This window comes from Dama dama, chromosome 33 (genome assembly GCF_033118175.1).
Source record: "Dama dama isolate Ldn47 chromosome 33, ASM3311817v1, whole genome shotgun sequence".
In the NCBI taxonomy this organism is placed as follows: domain Eukaryota; kingdom Metazoa; phylum Chordata; class Mammalia; order Artiodactyla; family Cervidae; genus Dama; species Dama dama.
The window spans coordinates 3,362,895-3,384,535 of NC_083713.1; the positions used below are offsets into that span (position 1 = coordinate 3,362,895).

The 21,641-nt window shown below is 41.9% G+C and overlaps 1 pseudogene; it reads left to right on the forward strand.

Annotated features, from left to right (window-relative positions):
• Positions 1-1,092: 1,092 nt before the first annotated feature.
• LOC133051291 (serine protease 40-like) lies at positions 1,093-20,308 on the forward strand (annotated as a pseudogene).
• The last annotated feature ends 1,333 nt before the right edge of the window (positions 20,309-21,641 follow it).

The window sequence follows — 21,641 nt, forward strand, 5'->3', positions numbered from 1 at the left end:
GACTGCATAGGGACACTCCCACATAAGAACACACTTTCTTACCTTCAAGACCAGCAAAGTGACTGTTTCAACTAGTTTCATACAGACATAGAAAGTTAAACAAAATGAGCAGAGGAATGTTAAAAAAAGAAAGAAAGAAAGAAAACCTGAAAAACGTGCAAATGAAAAAGATACAAATATTAATAATTTACCTGAGTAAGAGTTCAAAAAAAAACAGTAATAACAATGCCGACTAAATTAGGTAAAAGATTAGATGAACACAGCAAGAATTTTAACAGAGAACTAGAAAGTATAAAGGAAAATAAAACAGAGATGAAGAACACAGTAACTGAAATGAGAAAACATCTAGGGGCGGTGGAAGAAGATGGTGGAGGAGTAAGACAGGGAGATCGCCAGCCTCTCCACAAATACATCAAAAACTCATCAACATATGGAACAACTCCTACAATGCAACCTTTAGACTACAGCAGAAGACCCCAGGCCTCCAGGGGGACACGCTAAGCTCCCAGAAATGAGGTAGGAGAGAGGACAGGAGACTAAAAAGGAAGCAGGTGGAGAACTTCTGGGCAGGAGCTTGTGTCCCAAGGGAGGGAGGGAGTCCTGAAACAGAAGGAGTTCCTATGCACAGGGGAACTCCCTCGCAGGTGGGCCCAGACAGGAGCTGCGGAGTTTCGGAAAACCAGGCAAAACGGGACTTAGAGGGCAGAAAACAGAGACAGCTGCCCTTGTCAGCCTGTGGCCCCAGCCAGGTGGTGGGCTTGGGGGACCGAGAGTGGGGAGGGATACAAACCTAGCCAGCACACACAACCCTTGCAGCTCAGAGGGTGGGCCCAGGTAGCCTAGTGTGACACAACGTACATAGCCCCGGGGAGTGCACACAACCCTCGCAGCACAAAGGGAGCGACCGGGGTGCCGATAGAGGGGAGCCTTACAAAGTTGGGCAGCGCATATAATCCTCGCGGCACAGCTGGAAGAATAGCACGTGAGCCCCGCGACCAAGAGGGCAGGCAGTGAGATAAAGCAGGTGCACACAAATCCCACGACGCACAAGGCTGGCAACGGCAGTCAAAACAAATCCACACGAGTCCTGCGATGCAGGGGAAGGGCCCTGGAAGCCGAGACAAGTGCACACAACCCCACAAAGCAGAGGGCACGCCCAGGAAGCCAAATCAAGTTCACACAAGCCCCGTGACACAGAGGTGAGCCCAGGGGGCTGAGGGAGGCCCACACACGTCTCCACAAGAAAAGATGCACAAAAGCCCCTGCCTAGCAAGCTTCAGCCAGCAGCACAGGGCAGGACAGGGGAACCGGCGATGATCCCAGGGACAAGAAGGGGACTGGCAGGAGAGCAGATATGCTGAGAGCGCCACTTTGAAGCGGCTGCGGAAATAGACGCATGGAACACTGCCAAAGCCAGAAAGACTGCCCAAAGGCAGAGTGAACACATAGACACTCCAAAAGTACTAGGCCTTGCACTGCCCTTCGGAGAGACGAGATCCAGCTCCATCAACCAGAACACAGACACAAGCTCGCGCAACAAGGAAAACATCAGAGGACACTGATCCAACCCCGTCCACAGGGGTAGACTCCACAACTAACAGCTACGACCTTGAGAGCCTTTTCTCTTTTACCTTTTATTTTCCTTATAAATCACACTGGTTATTCCCCTACATATCTCCACCATCACATTAGCCTTTTGTTGTGCTGTGGAGTTTTCCTCTTTAGATTTCTCATCCAAAAAGGAAAAAAAAAAAATCATTTTAAGATGTTTCTTCTCTTTTTCACCTTTTTTTTTTCTTGATGAGTTTTTTTAATTTTGTTTTTGATATATTCAACTGCTTTTCCTATAGTTCTTTACTGGCGGTAGCTATTTCTGAATATATATTAATCTTTTCCACATATGTCTATTCATCTTTACTTTTCTTTTTTCTCTTTTCTCTCTCCCTTTTTTAATCCTCTTTTCCACCCCTTCCTTTTATCTTTTCCCTTTCTTCTCTATTTTCCTTTCTTTTTCTTCTCCCCTTTTCCCTTCACTCTTTCTTTTTTCACCAAGTAAGTTAAATTGTTGAGCTCTTTTTGCCCCAGCTGACCCTCTGCTCCTGCTCATATTTCCAGATTCAGCATTAGCTAGCTCTGCTTTTAATTGATCGGTATCACTTCTGGTTTCCCTTCTTCACCAAGCCAATCTCCTGAATTATTTTCTTTAGAACACTTTGGTTATAACTGTATGTGTAGTAGTGTGTGTATATATCTCATTATTTTTGTAATTACCTGTTTGATCTCCCTCCAATAAAGTTATTGGCTGATTTTCTGTGGAAACTGTGCAGGCTAGCTCAGAGTATACAGACTGAAGTGAGTCAGAAAGAGAAATATAAATATAATATACTGACAAATATATATAGAATCTAAAAAGATGGCACTGATGAATTTATTTTCAGGGCAGCAATGGAGAAACAGACATAGAGAACAGACCTGTGGACGTGGGTGGAGGAGAGGAGGGGGAAGGGGAGATGTTTGGAGTGAGTAGCATGGAAATTTACAATCCCAAATGTAAAATAGACAGCCAATGGGCATTTGCTTTATGACTCAGGGAACTCAAACAGGGGTTCTGTGACAGGCTGAAGGGTGGGATGGGGACAGAGATGGGAGTGTAGCCGGGGAGGGAGGGAATATGGGTGTCCTTATGGCTGATTCTTACTGCTGTATGATAGAAAACCACAAAATTATGTAAAGCAATTACCCTTTAATTAAAAACTTTTTAAAAATTAAAATAAAAAAAATTTAAAAAACTGAAGTGAAAATTACACTAGAGGGAATCAAAAGCCAATTGGGTGATACAGAAGAACACATAAACAAACTGGAAGATACAATATTGGAAATCACCCATTTGAAACAGGAAAAAGAAAACAAATTTGGAAAAATGAGGCTGGTTTAAGGGACCTCTGGCACCACATCAAGTGTACTGATATTTACATTATAGGGGTGTCAGAAGGAGAAGAGAAAAATAAATAGAAACTGTACTTGATGATGCTATGGCTCAAAACTTGCTGACCCTGAATAAGGAAACAGACAGATAGGTACAGGAAGCAGAGAGGATCCCAAACAAGATGAACTCAAAGAGACCCACGTGAGGACATATCATAATTAAAATGGCAAAAGTTAAAATTAAAAAGGTCATTTTAAAGGCAACAAGAAATAAAAAGTCACAAATTAAGGAACCCAATAAAGTTATTGGCTGATTTTCTGCAGAAAGTGTGCAGAATAGGCAGGAGTTTAGTGATGTATTTAGAATGCTGAAAGGAAAGAAAATGCAACCTAGGATACTTCTACCCAGCAAGATTATCTCTCAGATTTGAATGAGTTATAAATAGCTTCTCAGACAAGCAAAATCTAAGAGCTCATCAATATTAAACCAACCTTATAATAAGTGTTAAAAAGTCTTCTTTATGTGGAAAAAAAGACTACAACAAGAAAGAAAATATAGGTGGAGGAACTTCCCACTGGTAAAGGCAAATTTATAGTAAAGGCTGTGGATTAACACTTAAATTAGCTTAACAAAGATTAAAAGATACAAATTGCAGAAACCAGTTATAAGTGCAATAAACAGTAATAGGATAGAATGATAGTGTAAAATATGACATTGGAAACACAAAACATGGAGAAGGGAGTAGAAAATGTGGAGCTTTTAGAAAGACTTGAATGACTATCAGTTTAAAACAAATAGAATTACTTATAGTCACTATATAAGAACTACATGGTTTTCTATATATAGGTCTTTTGTTTCTTTAGGTAGATACATTCCTAAGTATTTTATTCTTTTTGTTGCAATGGTGAATGGTATTGTTTCCTTAATTTCTCTTTCTGTTTTCTCATTGTTAGCATATACGAATGCAAGGGATTTCTGTGTGTTAATTTTATATCCTGCAACATTACTGTATTCATTGATTAGTTGTAGTAATTTTCTGGTAGAGTCTTTAGGGTTTTCTGTGTAGAGGATCATGTACCTGCAAACAGTGAGAGTTTTACTTCTTCTTTTCCTATCTGGATTCCTGTTATTTCTTTTTCTGCTCTGACTGCTTTGGCCAACACTTCCAAAACTATGTTAAATAGTAGTGGTGATCTTAAAACATAAATTATGGGAGTAGGTCTGGTCTTTACAAGGATGTATACTGCCTGAGGACAATCTTTGGATTAAACCTTCTGGCCAACTCTGTTATCTTAAAATGTAAATTATGGGAGTAGGTCTGGTGTGGTCTTTACAACCTCCAGACATTCTTTGGATTCATTGGAGAGTATATAACTCCATTGCTAATACTAGCAAAGGGGTACTCTTTTGCCCCCTTCTGATGCCTATGTCAGAAGCTTTCTCTATCTCCTTTATACTTTAATAAACTTTAAATAAAACTTTATTACACACACAAAAAAAAAAATAGTAGTGGTGAGAGTGGACACACTTGTCTTGTTCCTGACTTTAAGGGAAATGCTTTCAATTTTTCACCATTGAGGATAATGTTTGCTGTGGGTTTGTCATATATAGCTTTTATTATGTTGAGGTATGTTCCTTCTATGCCTGCTTTCTGGAGAGTTTTTATCATAAATGGATGTTGAATTTTGTCAAAGGCTTTTTCTGCATCTATTGAGATAATCATATGGTTTTTATCTTTCAATTTGTTAATGTGGTGTATTACCTTGATTGATTTGTGGATATTAAAGAATCCTTGCATTCCTGGGATAAAGCCCACTTGGTCATGATGTATGATCTTTTTAATATGTTGTTGGATTCTGTTTGCTAGAATTTTGTTAAGGATTTTTGCATCTATGTTCATCAGTGATATTGGCCTGTAGTTTTCTTTTTTTGTGGCATCCTTGTCTGATTTTGGTATTAGGGTGATGGTGGCCTCATAGAATGAGTGTGGAAGTTTGCCTTCTTCTGCAATTTTCTGGAAGAGTTTGAGTAAGATAGGTGTTAGCTCTTCTCTAAATTTTTGGTAAAATACAGCTGTGAAGCCATCTGGTCCTGGGCTTTTGTTTGTTGGAAGATTTCTGATTACAGTTTCGATTTCCTTGCTTGTGATGGCTCTGTTAAGATCTTCTATTTCTTCCTGGTTCAGTTTTGGAAAGTTATACTTTTCTAAGAATTTGTCCATTTCTTCCAAGTTGTCCATCTTGTTGGCATAGAGCTGCTGGTAGTAGTCTCTTATGATCCTTTGTATTTCAGAGTTGTCTGTTGTGATCTCTCCATTTTCATTTCTAATTTTGTTGATTTGGTTCTTCTCCCTTTGTTTCTTGATGAGTCTGGCTAATGGCTTGTCAATTTTATTTACCTTTTCAAAAAATCAACTTTTAGTTTTGTTGATTTTTGCTATGGCCATATGACCCAGCAATACCACTCCTAGGCATACACACCGAGGAAACTAGATCTGAAAGAGACACATGCACCCCAATGTTCATTGCAGCACTGTTTATAATTGCCAGGACATGGAAGCAACCTAGATGCCCATCAGCAGATGAATGGATAAGGAAGCTATGGTACATATACACAATGGAATATTACTCAGCCATTAAAAAGAATTCATTTGAATCAATTCTAATGAGATGGATGAAACTGGAGCCCATTATACAGAGTGAAGTAAGCCAGAAAGATAAAGACCAATACAGTATACTAACACATATATATGGAATTTAAAAAGATGGTAATGATAACCCAATATGCAAAACAGAAAAAGAGACACAGATGTACAGAACAGACTTTGGAACTCTGTGGGAGAAGGCAAGGGTGGGATGTTCTGAGAGAACAGCATTGAAACAAGTATACTATCAAGGGTGAAACAGATCACCAGCCCAGGTTGGATGCATAAGACAAGTGCTCAGGGCTGGTGTACTGGGAAGACCCAGAGGGATGGGATAGGGAGGGAGGTGGGAGGGGGGATCGGGTTGGGGAACACATGTAAATCCATGACTGATTCATGTCAATGTATGGCAAAAGCCACTACAATATTGTAAAGTAATTAGCCTCCAACTAATAAAAATAAATGAAAAAAAAAACTAAAAAAAAAAAAAAGAAGAAGAACTACATGGTAACCACAAATCAAAAAACTTCAATATGTATACAAAAATCAGAAAGAAAGGACCACAAATGTAACACTAAAGAAAATCATCAAATTACAAGTGAAGAAACTAAAAAAGGAAAAGAACAGAAGTGAAGTGAAGTCACTCAGTTGTGTCTGACTCTTTGTGATCTCAGGGACTGTCGTCTGCCAGACTCCTCCGTCCATGGGATTTTCCAGGCAGGAATAGTGGAGTGGGTTGCCATTTCCTTCTCCAAAAGGATAACTACAAAAAACAACCAGAAAACAATTAAGAAAGTGGCATTACACAGTCATCAAGACAGTATGGTACTGGCACAAAGACAGAAATATAGATCAATGGAACAGAATAGAAAGCCCAGAGATAAATCCACGAACCTATGGACACCTTATCTTTGACAAAGGAGGCAAGGATATACAATGGAAAAAAGACAACCTCTTTAACAAGTGGTGCTGGGAAAACTGGTCAACCACTTGTAAAAGAATGAAACTAGGACACTTTCTAACACCATACACAAAAATAAACTCAAAATGGATTAAAGATCTAAATGTAAGACCAGAAACTATAAAACTCCTAGAGGAGAACATAGGCAAAACACTCTCCGACATAAATCACAGCAAGATCCTCTATGACCCACCTCCCAGAATATTGGAAATAAAAGCAAAACTAAACAAATGGGACCTAATGAAACTTAAAAGCTTTTGCACTACAAAGGAAACTATAAGTAAGGTGAAAAGACAGCCCTCAGATTGGGAGAAAATAATAGCAAATGAAGAAACAGACAAAGGATTAATCTCAAAAATATACAAGCAACTCCTGCAGCTCAATTCCAGAAAAATAAATGACCCAATCAAAAAATGGGCCAAAGAACTAAACAGACATTTCTCCAAAGAAGACATACAGATGGCTAACAAACACAGGAAAAGATGCTCAGCATGACTCATTATCAGAGAAATGCAAATCAAAACCACAATGAGGTACCATTACACGCCAGTCAGGATGGCTGCTATCCAAAAGTCTACAAGCAATAAATGCTTGAGAGGGTGTGGAGAAAAGGGAACCCTCTTACACTGTTGGTGGGAATGCAAACTAGTACAGCCACTATGGAAAACAGTGTGGAGATTTCTTAAAAAACTGGAAATAGAACTGCCATATGACCCAGCAATCCCACTTCTGGGCATACACACTGAGGAAACCAGATCTGAAAGAGACACGTGCACCCCAATGTTCATCGCAGCACTGTTTATAATAGCCAGGACATGGAAGCAACCTAGATGCCCATCAGCAGATGAATGGATAAGGAAGCTGTGGTACATATACACCATGGAATATTACTCAGCCGTTAAAAAGAATCCATTTGAACCAGTCCTAATGAGATGGATGAAGCTGGAGCCCCTTATACAGAGTGAAGTAAGCCAGAAAGATAAAGAACATTACAGCATACTATCACATATATATGGAATTTAGAAAGATGGTAATGATAACCCTATATGCAAAACAGAAAAAGAGACACAGAAATACAGAACAGACTTTTGAACTCTGTGGGAGAAGGTGAGGGTGGGATGTTTTGAAAGAACAGCATGTATATTATCTATGGTGAAACAGATCACCAGCCCAGGTGGGATGCATGAGACAAGTGCTCCGACCTGGTGCACTGGGAGGACTCGGGGGAATCGGGTGGAGAGGGAGGTGGGAGGGGGGATCGGGATGGGGACTACATGTAAATCTATGGCTGATTCATATCAATGTATGACAAAACCCACTGAAATGTTGTGAAGTAATTAGCCTCCAACTAATAAAAAAAGAAAAAAAAAAAAGAAAGTGGCATTAAATACACTTATCAATAATCATTTTTAAATGTCAATGAATTAAATGCTTCAAGCAAAAGACATAGGGCGGGTGATTGGAATTAAAAAAATAGAAAAACAAGATTCATATATATGCTGCCTACAGGAAACTTACTTCAGAGGTAAAATACATGGGCTGAGACTGAGGAGAAGGAAAAGCAAATGCAAACAAAAGAGACGCTGGGACAGTAACATCATAACATACAAAGAAGCGTCTAAAACAAGTTTATAATAAAATACAAAGAAAGGCATTGTATAATGGTAAAGAAATCAATATAAGAAGAGGATATAATATTTCTAAACATATTCACTCAATACAGAAGCACCAAAACATATACATTAAACAGACACAAAGGGAGAAACTGACAATTATAAAATAACAATAGAATACTTTAACACCCTTTTTACATCAATGGACAGATATCCAGATAAAAAATCAATAAGGAAACATTTGCCATAAATGACACAGTCAATGAGTTGGACTTAAAGGCCATCTCCTGGACATTCCATTAAAAAATAGCAGAATGAACATTCTTTTCACCTGCACATGGAATGTTCCCCAAGATAAATCACAGACCACAATAAGGCTCAATAAATATAAGAGACTAGAAATTATAAATGCTAGACCACAACAAGCTTCAACAAATATAAAAGAATAAAAGTTATTTTAGGTATCATTTCCAACCACAACAATATGAAACTGGGAATCAACTACAGGAAGAAAAATGGGGAAATAACCAAACACATGGAGAATAAAAAATATACTACTAAAATCTCAATGAATTAGCAAAGAGATAAAAGAGGAAATAAAAAAATATCTTGAGCCAAATGAAAATACTGTTTTCCAAAATCTATGGGACCCAGAAAAAGCAGTTCTAAGAGGGAAGTTTATAGCAACACAGGCATACTTTAAAAAATAAGAAAAATATCAAGTAAACAATCTAATCTGTCATCTAAAGCAATTAGAAAAAGAAGAACAAAGCCCAAAGTCAGCAGAAAGAAGGAAATAACAATGATCAGAGAGGAAGTAAATAAAAAAGATCCAAAAATTAATGAAAAAAATTTTTTTGAAAAGATAGACAAAACTGATAAATCTTTAGCAGGCTCATTAAGGAAAAAGAGATATATAAATACCCAAAATGAGAAATAAAAGAGGAGAAATTACAACCAATATCACAGAAATACAAAAAAAAAAAAATCATAAGAGAATACTAGAACAGCAAACTGTCAACAAATTGGACAACGTAGAAAGAATGAATAAATTCCCAGAAACAATCTTCCAAGACTGAATCAGAAAGAATAGGTAATCTGAATGGATGAGTAATAAGTAAGTAAAGTTGCTTGGTCGTGTCTGACTCTTTGCAACCCCATGGACGGTAGCCTACCAGGCTCCTCTGTCCATGGGATTCTCCAGGCAAGAATACTAGAGTGGGTTGCCATTTCCTTCTCCAGGGATGAGTAGTGAAACTGAATCAGGAATAAAAAAATCTTCTAACAAACCAAAGTCCAAGACTGCATGGCTTCACAGGGGAATTTGACCAAACATATACAGAAGAGGTAACACTTATCCTTCTCAAACTATTTTATAAAGTGGAGAGGAGAAAATACTCCCAAGTTCATCCTACAAGGCTACCATTACCCTGGTACCCAAAACATACAAAACACTAGAAGAAAGGAAGTTAAAGTCCTATATTCCTGATGAATATAGATGTAAAAATTCTCAACAAAATGTTAGCCAAAAAAATCAAGTCATATTTAAAAGAATCATACATCTGATCCAGTAAGATTTATTTAGTGCTATAAAAGGGTAGTTCAATACCCACATTGATCAATGTGATACAGCACACTAGCAAAAGGAATTACAAAAAGTCACATGATATAGACGGAACATAATAAACGCCATTTATGACAAACCCAGAGCTAATGCCATACTCAAAAGGTAAAATCTGAAAGCTTTCCTTCTAAAATTAGGAACAGGACAAGAATGCCACTGCCACCATTTCTATTTTACCTAGTATTGGAAGTCCTAGCCAAGGACTCAGACAAGAAAAAGAAATTTTAAAGGTATTCAAATTGGAAGGAAAGAAATAAAACTGTCACTATTTGCAGATACTATGTATGATACTATGTATAGAAAACCATAAAGTGTCTACTAAAAACCTATTAGAACTAAGGAATGAATTCAGTAAAGCTACAGGGTATTAGATAAATATACAGAAATTGGTTGTTTTGTATATGTACTAATGAACTATCAGAAAGAGAAAGCAAGGAAAAACCCATTTACACTTACATCAAAAAGAATAAAATACCTAGGAATAAACTTAACCAAGGCGATAGAGACTTATAATTTGAAAAGTATAAAACACTGATAAAGAAAATTGAAGGTGATACAAATAAATAGTAGATATCTTGTGTTCATGATTGGAAGAATTAATATTGCTAAAATGTGTGTACTACCCAAAACAACCTACAGATTTAGCACACTACTTATCCAATTACCCAAAGCATTTTTCACAGAACTATAATAAATGATCCTAATTTATGGATGAGTTGTACTCTGAATAGTCAAAACAATCTGGAGAAAAAGCAAGCAAACAAAGCTGGAGGTATAATTCTTCTTGACTTCAGAGTATAATTCAAAGCTACAGTAATCAAAACCGTATGGTACTGTCATGTAAACAGACACATAGATCAATGGAAGAGAATAAACAGCCCAAATATAAACCCACTCATCTATGGTCAATTAATTTACAACAAAGGAGTCAAGAATATGCAATGGAGAAAAGATATATTTTTCAGGGGTTCTGGTCAGAGTTGGGGATGAGCCAAGTATCTATGATCTAAAGTGAAGGGGTACAGTTTGTTGTTGTTGCTCATTTGCTAAGTTGTGTCCAACTCTTTGGGACCTATGGGCTGCAGCATGCCAATCTTCCCTTCCTTCACTATCTCCCAGAATTTGCTCAATCTCATGTTCATTGAGCTGGTGATGCCATCCAAACATATCATCCTCTGTCATCACCTTCTCCTCCTTCCCTCAATCTTTCCAATCATCAGCATCTTTTCCAATGAGTCAGCTCTTTGCATCCGGTGGCCAAAGTACTTCAGCTTTAGCATCAGTCCTCCCAGTAAATATTCAGGGTTGACTTCCTTTTGGATTGACTGATTTGATCTCCTTGTTTTCCAAGGTACTGCTCATCTAAACTGAAGGGTTAGAGATTGATATGTACCCAAAGTTTATTTCCAGCACAAAGATTCTCTGCTCGTTTGATTCTGTTACATGCTGGAAAAGCCATCAGAAACTTTCGAAGGACAAATGTCCTGAGGCTACAGCCAACAATGAAACCTACCTCAGTATTAGGAAAGAAGGAAAGAAAAGCCTTTGGAATAATGGTGGTGTTTCACTGGGAGGAGGGGGTGGGAGGTAGGCAGCCAGGGTAAGGATGATGGCCCAGCACTCAGAGGTTATGGATAATAACTAAGCCTCCTACAACAGGTCCCATAATCCAACTGACTACAAAATCTTGCTGGGGTACTATCAACTAGAAAAACCTACTTCACACAGTCATATGGCAGCAGTGTATTGACTCTTTGTCCACATTGAGTATAACGGATGCTACTACCAGGAAAGTGACAACATCCTCTTGCAGCTGCATCGGCCTGCAAAATTTTCTGACTCCATCCATACCATCTGCCTCCCAGAAGCTAATATACAGTTGCCCACTTTTATCTTCTGCTGGATAACCGGCGGGGGGATGATCACTGAGCAAGGTGAGTGGGGGCAGAGCAGACAAGAAGAGCGAGGGCTGAGGAGGAGGAGAGGGGACTGCAGTGACCATTGCAGGGCCCTTCCAGCCCTGTTAGCATGTCCTTCTAATGCTTCAAGTTTCCTTCAGACCATGGCTCATCTCTAACTTTTGAAATCAGGATCTTGAGCTCTTTGACTGAGCCATTCAGGATTACAACCTAACTCCCTGGTCCTGTTTGGACAAGCCCCTTCAGGACCCCTTTTGAGCTTCCACTGCAGGTAGAAGTACTTGGTGCAGCAGCAAGGAAATGAAGGTAGGCCTGCTTTCTGGCCAGGGAGGTTAAGTTGGGCATTTAAGGCTTAAGAATATTTACAAGTCCCTCATACCTTAACTCAAGTGAAACTTAGCCACTCTGCCCACTTGCTGGGCATGCGTATTTTTAGACTGAGAGAGAAATCTTGAGCAAAGAATTTTGCACTAAGGTGAATATCTTTGATTTAGAAAAATAATAACATTGAGTGAAAATATATAGAGTGTAAATTTGACATGATTTGTAGGGTCATGATTTTGCAGAGTATTTCAGTGGAGGCATTTGGGGCAGGACTTTCTTTGCTGTGCAGGCCAGTGCCAGTGTTCCTGCTCCTGGCCATAATATGTCACAGTGCCTCATCATGAGAACAGCCAACTCTCCAACATTTCCAAAGACATCTCCTGGGATGGACCGTCACTTCTTAAGAACCACTGGCAAAGCAAGAAGGATTCTGCAAGACAGGTGACAGGATAGGTGTTGGGACATGAAGGGAAGTCACAGGCTGGAGCAGCCTCTAGGACAGGGAGCAACTGACACTAAAGAGGTTCCCAGACAGCACCTGTCCTTCCCTCTCTGTAACCTCCAGTGTCCACAGCTGCTGGGCCTGTGCCGGTCCCATGACACGTGAGGCACGTGGGGCAAGCACCACATAGGAGCAAGCCATCACCAGCACACTGTGCTGCTCAGGAGGATGGGAGGCCTCCCATCTGTGAACAAGATCTGGAAGTAGTACTCACATGGACAGTGTCCCCTGGCGGGTGCTCCTCTAGAAAGCAAGGCCATGCCTCATTTGTCAAGCCACCTAACCACCACGAGGCATCATTGGGTATATCACCGCTACACCTTGGCCAAACCAGGACCCAGGTTTCCACCCTTTATGCCTCTGCTTCTGTTTCTACATGGCAGCCAGATTAGTTATTTTTTAAACATATGCAGACCTTTCAGTGGTTTCCTAGTGTGCTTAGAATGAAATCCAAGCTCCACATCCTAGTGAGGAAGGCTTGTTTGCTCTGGACTTGGCTATGATATTGCCTCATCCTTTTCACCCACTTCTCTGCCCAGTGCAGCCACAGTGACTTCCCTCCTCATTCTCCCCATCATGGGTCCCTCATGTTTGCTCTTTCATCTGCAAGATATCTTTCCCCCTCACCTTTGCACATCCACTGAAGGCTTCCCCAATCCTGGCAACTAGAACTGGCAGCATCTCTATTAGCAGGAAGGTTAGAGAGCAAGCTGGTTTCTCTCTCAGATCCATCCCACCTCTGAACCCCTCTCCCTTCACTTGCAGAGTTCCTGCTTTCTCCCAAAATGCTGCAGGAAGCAGAGGTCAGCTTTTAGGACAGTCAGGTTCATGAATAGCTTTTGAGGCAGCCAGGGCCGAACGTCCAAAGAATTCTTAAAAAGGATGGCATGGTGTGTGCTGCAGACTTCCTGACAGGAAAGTCTGTCTGTGGAGTAAGTGACATGGGTTGCCTCTCCTCTCCTGCAGCATCTGTCCCCTCTTCTCTGTCTTCTGTGAGCCCTTCCCCAGTCCCTGACTTCCTCTTCCTGGCCCAACCCAGCATGATGTATCAGAGCTGAAGCACAGAAGCCCTCAAAGGGTGCTGGTCCATTCCTTCTATTTTCTTTATAACTTTTAGAAGGTTTGTTGAAGGATAGCACACAGGGCATACTTTGCAAGTGTATTATTGGATGCGTCTTTTAGAAATTGACACATTCATGTAAGCAGCATCCAAATGATCTTCCTCATACCCCTTTCTTTTACCCCAGAGTAGCCTTGACCTGCTGCTAATGCCCTGTATGTTTATGTCAGGACTTACATGAATGGAACCTCACAGGACACACTTTCAGTTCCCTTCAGTCACTGTTTTGTGTGTGAGTTCTGCCTGTCACGTGTGGAGTTCCTGTTGGGTGTCCTATTGCTGCACAGCATAGCTGCTTATTGCTGTGTGAACATACCATCAGTTCCTTTTTCCATTCGTGTTGGTGGCATTTGGGTAGTTTCTGCTTGAGACCCTTGCAAATAGCACTGTGGTGAACATCCTTGTGCACGTGTTTCAGTTTTTAGTGTTCATGGATTCACAATTTGGTTGAGTATAATGCTTGGAGTAGAATTACTGTACCATAAAATGTGCACATGTTCATCTCTTCTATATACTGGAGACCAGCCTTCCACCCTGCTTGGACACATTTGCACTCCCTCTGGCAATGACCGCTCCACTTGGCCACCAGGACTTCACATTGTCCACATTGGGGCTTAACCATTGCATGTGTTTTTAGTTTGTGTTTCTCTGATAAATGATGAAGGCAAGCACTTTTTCCTAGGTGTATTGCCTTTTTTGTAGTATCTATCCAAGTTGTTTGCCCTTCTTCAAACTGAACTGTGGGCCGTGAGTCCAGTGGGGCCTGTGTGCCCTGTCGGCGTCTTCTCCCGTTCTGCGCGGTGCTTCTGTCTTAGCGGGGAGCTGAAGCTCAGGAAGGAAAGAGGACAGCGCACTATCAAAGGCAGCTTCAAAGGGCTGTGCCCCACAAGCTTCTTCACACGTTCTCCTCTCTTCCTGCACCTTCTTTCTAGCACTTTCGCTGTCTCAGAAACAAACTGCCATCTTCAAACAGACCACATGATGCTTCTCTCTTCTGCCCACCGCCCTAATTCTCTGCCAGCTGTCCCAACAGGACTCATCCGGGGTGTCTGCACTTGCTCCCTCTTGCTCGCTCACTTCTCCTTCTCATCTAGTCTCATTTCGTCAGACAGCAGCACCTACCACTCCCCCACACTGCTTTTTTTTTTTTTTCCATTTATTTTTATTAGTTGGAGGCTAATTACTTTACAATATTGCAGTGGTTTTTGCCATACATTGACATGAATCAGCCATGGATTTACATGTATTCCCCATCCCGATCCCCCTTCCCACCTCCCTCTCCACCTGATCCCTCTGGGTCTTCCCAGTGCACCAGCCCCGAGCACTTGTCTCATGCATTCAAAGATAAAGCCAATACAGTATACTAACGCATATATATGGAATTTAGAAAGATGGTAACGATAACCCTATATGCAAAGCACACTGCTCTTATCAAGATAACCAAAGGCCTCAGCTTCCTTGGGGCTGCTCGTGGGCATCAGACTTCCTCCCACCCCCACTCAGGAGTGCAGCCTGCAGCATTTTTCATCAGGCTCTGAGGGTGGCCACTCCGACGTCTCCTGCTCTCTTTCTCCTCCTTCTGACACCAGCCTCCCAAGGACGCATCCCTCAGCGTTCATCCTCATCCTGTTTTTCTTGCCTTGCTCCATTCTGTCCTCAGATGGCAAAGAAGGGTTACTATGTGGCAAGTTCTGTGTCTCAACCATTTCTTCCTTGTCTTTGTTACCCTTGCTGCCACAGTCGTGTCCTGACTGGTGTCCCTAAAGTTTCTTGACCTCCCGCTGACTGAGTTCTACCCAGCCCCAGAACCAACCTACCATTCATTTAGAATCTGGTCTAGGTCACATCACTTCCCTGCTGGGTGTCCTTCAGTGCTCCCATCACCTCCAGCCCCTGGCTGATGCGGACTGGGGGTGGGGCTTGTAACTGTAGGCCACCCCTGCCTGCATCTCCAAGAGTCAGACCTTGCTCATCTCTCCCATCTTAGCTTAGAGGAGCTCTCTGAAGACCCTCCTCTGGACACTTCAATTTCACCTCTAGAGCCTGCAGATGTGGAAAATGTATTGTCTATGTTATGTTATGCATCATCTCCTTGTTTCCCACATGCAGAATGTGCTCAGTCATATTCTGAATGAATATATAAAGATTGAATACGGAAGGGTGGAGGGGTGCTGTGTTTCCTTGGTTCCACTTTTTGGCCCTGTGGGATGGAAGAATTATACACCATAGAGGCAGATGACTTCCTGCCTTGGCATCCCACACTCAAAGTCTCTCACATTCTTCTGGAAGTCCCTTGGGGTTCCCTTCAATTCCAGCCACCCTGCCAGCCTCAGCATAGGCCTCAGCTCTTTTCCTCTGAGCACATCTCGTGGCTTGGCATTTCCTGAAGAAGTTTAACCAAGAAACTGAGGGAAAACTAGAGACCATAGTGAGTCAGATGCAAAAGCTCAGCTGTGATGGCTTTGGTCACCACCTCTTGTACAGTATTACGAACCTCAGTCCATAGTCCTTCAGGCACCCTGTCTACCAGATACAATCCCTTGAATCTACTCCTCACCTCAATTGTATAATCATAAGGTATTTTATTTAAGTCATACTTGAATGGTTTTCCTTACTTTCTTCCATTTAAGCCTACTTTGCAATAAGGAGCTGATGATGTGGGCCACCATCAGCTCCAGGTTTTACTTTTCCTGACTACACAGAGCTTCTCCAATTTTGGCTGCAGAAAATGTAATCAGTATGATTTCCGTATTGACTATCTGGTGATGTCCATGTATAAAGTCATCTCTTGTGAAAAAGAAATGCAGGAAGGCAAAGTGGTTGCCTGAGGAGGCCTTAAAAATAGCTGAGAAAGAGATATGAAAGACAAAGCAGAATGGGAAAGATATACCCAGTTGTATGTAGATTTTCAAAGAATATCAAGGAGAGAAAAGAAAGCCTGCTTAAGTGAACAATGCAAAGAAATAGAGGAAAACAGTAGAATGAGAAAGACTAGAGATCTCTTCAAGAAAATTGAAGACACCAGGGAATATTTTTTTTTTCATTTATTTTTATTAGTTGGAGGCTAATTACTTTACAATATTGTAGTGGTTTTTGCCGTACATTGACATGAATCAGCCATGGATTTACATATGTTCCCCATCCCGATTCCCCCTCCCGCCTCCCTCTCCACCTGGGGAATATATTATTTACACATGTGCACAATAAAGGACAGAAGCAGTGAGGACCTAACAGAAGCAGGATGAAAGGTTGTTCCTGAACCATGAAAGACGATAAGATTCTTGGCCTCTGGAGGAGACGGATTCAATCTGGGGCCAGTGACAAGGCTTGATCGCTCAGAGCTTTTGTGTAATAATGTTTTATTAAAGTATTAAAGAGATAGAGAAAGCTTCTGACATAGACATCAGCAGGGAGCGGAAAGAGTGCCCCCCTGCTAGCCTTTAGCAGGAAGTTATATAGCTATTAACAGTCTGCCAATTAGAGAAAGGAAATGTCTCAAAACTCAGAGAGTGGCACCAGGCCCCTCACCCATGCATTTTGAGATAACATTGGCACAAGGTGAGTCATCCTGGGCCGTAAAACAATTGACACGAATCTTGAAGAAAAGCAGGTTTCCAAACAAATACACAGTCTCACTAACATGGCTTAAGAGAACACTTGCATGAGCAAAGCGTGCTGGTTTGTCAAGTCAGTTCTGAGTTTTCGGCAGAAGACTTGTAGAAAGACAGTCTAAGGTAAAGACATAGTTCATTAACATAGCTTAAGAAAAACATTTCCATAAGAAAACCACATTGGTTAGCTCAAGGTCTGAGAAAAGTTAAGTTCAGGTAGAACCAGTGTCATCATGGCAACACAGAATTTTAAAAGAAACCTCCTGTTAATTTTGTATAGAGAAGGGGAAAAAAATCTGACACTTGTAGTTTGTTTCCTCCTACTGCTTAAGAGAGAGATAAAAAATGCCTGACACTTGCAGTCTAGCTCCTCCATTTGGAGACCCCTAGCCTTCCTGCCTGTTACCCTCTCAAGAAGAGATTAAGAAGAGGTGAAAGAATACACAGAAGAACTATACAAGAAAGGTCTTAATGACCTGAATAACCATGATGGTATGGTCACTCTCCTAGAGCCAGAAATCCTGGAGTGTGAAGTCAAGTGGGCCTTAGGAAGCATTACTACCAACAAAGGTAGATGTAGAGATGATGGAATTCCAGCTGAGATATTTCAAATCCTAAAAGACGATGTTGTTTAAGTGCTGCACTCAATATGCCAGCAATTTAGAAAACTCAGCAGGGGCCACAGGACTGGAAAAGATTAATTTTCCTTCCAGTTCCAAAAGAAAGGCAATGTCAAAGAATGTTCAAACAACCGTTTGAATGTTCAAACATTCAAACAACCATACAATTGTGCTCATCACATGCTAGCAAGCAATGCTCAAAATTCTTCAAGCTAGGCTTCAACAGTACGTGAACCAAGAACTTCAAGATATACAAGCTGGATTTAGAAAAGGCAAAGAAATCAGAGATCAAATTGCCAGCATCGGTTGGATCATAGAAAAAGCAAAGGTATTCCAGAAAAGTGTACACTTTACTGACTACAATAAAGCCTTTTACCGTGTGGATCACAACAAACTGGAAAATACTTGAAAAGATTTGACTACCAAACCACCTTACCTGTCTGAGAAACCTATATGCAGGTCAAGAAGCAATAGTTAGAATGTTAGAATGGGACACAGAACAGCTGACTGGTTCAAAATTGTGAAAGGATTACATCAAGGCTGTATATTGTCACCCTGCTTATTTAATTTGTATGCAGAGTACATCATGAGAAATGCCAGGATGGATGAATCACAAGCAGGAATCAAGATTTCCAGGAGAAATATTAACTGTAAGGCGAGTGCAGACAAAAAGAGAGGGAACCAGAAAGTCAGGTAAGAAAAGGAAAATTTATTAGAAGGAAAGGAGAGAGTGACTGGCCCTTAAGGAGAACCAGCATCCTCCTTTTCTGACAGGATCTTTCTTGTACCCCACCGATGAAAAATTATCTGAAGGGATGGTTAATTTTTAGCCTGTAGTTGAGTCCTGTGGTCACGTAGCCAGAGATCTGGAGTCTGGTGGTCTCCAGCCTTGAGAAGGTAGGTGCCAGTGAGAAAACAGAGTCATCTGGGCAAGTTGGTCAGTTTCAATGATCCCTGTGATTTTATTCTTTGTTTGCAAGGTCAACATAATTAGCCATCTTAACAATGGGCCCTATCATTAACAACCTCCGATAAACAGATGACACCACTATAAAGGCAAAAAGTGAAGATTAACTAAAGAGCCTCTTGATGAGGGTGAAAGGGGAGAGTGAACAAGCTGGCTTGAAACTCGACATTCAAAAAACTAAGATCATGGCAGAGGTCCCATCACATCATGGCACATAGAGGGGGAAATAGTGAAAACAATGGCAGATTTAATTTTCTTGGGCTCCAAAATCACTGCAATGGGTGACAGCAGCCATGAAATTCAACAACACTTGCTCCTTGGAAGAAAAGCTATGATGAACCTAGACAGCATATTAAAAAACAGAGATATCACTTTGCCAACAAAGGTCCATATAGTCAAAGCCACAGTTTTTCCGTTAGTCATGTGTAGATGTGAGATTTAGACCATAAAGAAGGCTGAGGGCCAGAAAATTAATGCTTTTGAATATTCATTGGAAAGACTCATTCTAAAGCTGGAGCTCCAATACTTTGGCCATATGATGCAACGAGCTGACTCATTGGAAAAGACCCCGATGGTGGGAAAGATTGAGAGCAGGAAGAAAAGGATATGACTGAGCATGAGACGGTTGGATGACATTACCAACTCAATAGACATGAGTTTGAGTAAACTCCAGGAGATAGTGAAGGACAGGGAATCCTGACAAACTGCAATCTGTGGGGCTCACAAAGAGTAGGACATGACTTAGTGACTGAACAACAAAAATGATGGGTGGGATACAGTGCTAGGCTAAGGAGACAGCTGGCAGTTTCTAGTCCTGCCATGGTCGTCCTTCAGGACATTAGAGGGCACCTTTTCTCACATGGGGTGGGAGGGAAGAAGACTTGCATCCTGAGTCTGGGGTGCCCCTGTGTGTTCTTGTAGATGTGAAATGGGCTCTAGGGCCTCACCCTTGAGATTTTGATTCAGAAGGTCTGCAGTGGGACCCCTGTGTCTGGACCTTTCAAACTGCCCATGTAATTCTGATGAGAGCAGCTCACTTATATCCTTGTCTTGCCATGAGGCCTCCTAAACTCCTCTCTAGTTTCCTCACACTTTCTGAACAATGCCTGTCCCTCTCAATGTTGGTCTGCATGACTCATGCTCTCTGTTTCCTCAGGGAGATTCTGGGGGAGCCCTCGTCTGTGAAGTGAATGAAACCTGGTATCTAATTGGGCTGTCCAGCTTTAGCACACTCTGCCAGAAGTCTGTAGGCCCCAGCATCTTCACCAGAGTCTCCCACTACAACCAATGGATCACTGAGAAGCAGAAAGCCTCTCCCAATCCTGATCCTTTTATTGCTCCTTCTGAGGAGAAACCTCCTGCTCTGATCAACTTTAATTTTCTAAGCAATGTCCACAATCCCTGGAGCTTCCTAGCCCTTGTGGTTTCACTGACCTTCCTCCTGCTGCTGAGTTTCCTCTGGACAATGTGGCTCTGACAGACACAAAGCTAGTTCATCATAGCTTTTCTTCCAAGGAGCAAGTGATTTTTAATTTCATGGCTGCAGTCACCCATGGTAGTGATTTTTTGGAGCCCAAGAATATTAAATCTGCCACTGTTTTCACCATTTCCCCTTCTATGTGCCATGAAGTGATGGGATTCCTGCCATGATCTTAGTTTTTCCCCTGGCTTTCTCCCCAGAAGCCTATCTGCATTTTTGCCAACTGGCTCTACTTAAATGTGTTCAACTCTGAGCCCTCCCTCAGTCTGACTCTGCTCCAGGCCTGGATAAAATAAAAATAATGGAAGAAGCCTCCGATCTTGTTTCTGAGTCATCAGAACCACCTCATACTCCCACCCCAACTGTGCTTTGAGCTCCTCCTTGGGCCTGGGTGGGAAAAGATAGGGACACTGAGTGGCTGGCAGGCAATCTAGAGCTGGATATTCCTTGAGGAATCTTCCAGAAGAGCTGGCGTGGCTCAGGGACAAAGCATCATGCCTCAGGGCCTGCAGGGCCCTGAGAGTCAGCATCATAGTCACTGTAGAGGTGGGTGATTTCCACCAAGCTGATAGTCCACTGGGGCTCTGTTTAAAAATAGCAACCCTAGAGGAAGGTGATCTCCACATCCCAGTCACCCTAGAGGTGGGTGATCTCCACATCCCAGTCACCCTAGAAGTGGGTGATCTCCACCAAGCCGATAGGCCTCTGGGGCTCTGTTTGAAAGGCCTGATTGAAGAGGCACTGGCCACCACGCTCACATCAGCAGCCAGAGTTCTTGTCCATGCATGGCTCAGCTCCAGCCTGTTCTCCCTGGACCCACAGCCCTGTCCTCTGATGGTCTCCTGGGGCCCAACCCGCAAACCCCCTGTGGACTTGCCATGCCCTTCAGTGGCTGAGGTTGAACTAACCCAGGACCTCCTGGCCCAGCACTGAGTCCATAAGCCATGTCCTGAGCTGTGCCTGGCAAGCACATCTGGGTCACAGAATCTTAATGAGTTAGCAGAGCTCTCAGAGGAGTCTTACAATCACAGCCCCTGGGCCTGGACCCTTAATGATCAGGGAAGAGCCCTATTCATTGCAAGTCCACTGTGTCCAAAGTGCCATCAGCCGGTCTGTGAAAATTCTTTCCAAACCCATGGTCACCCAAATAGCCCTGTCACCTTGCCAGCATGTGAGAACAGGTGAAGTCACACACACATTGTCACCAGAATCTTGCTGCCACTCACACAGATTTTGTTCCCAGTTCAGAAGTATCTGGAAGTGTGAAAGACCTCCCTTGACAGTGGGCTCAGTTATAGATAGCAGAGTAGGACTTCTGGGCCTGAGGTGC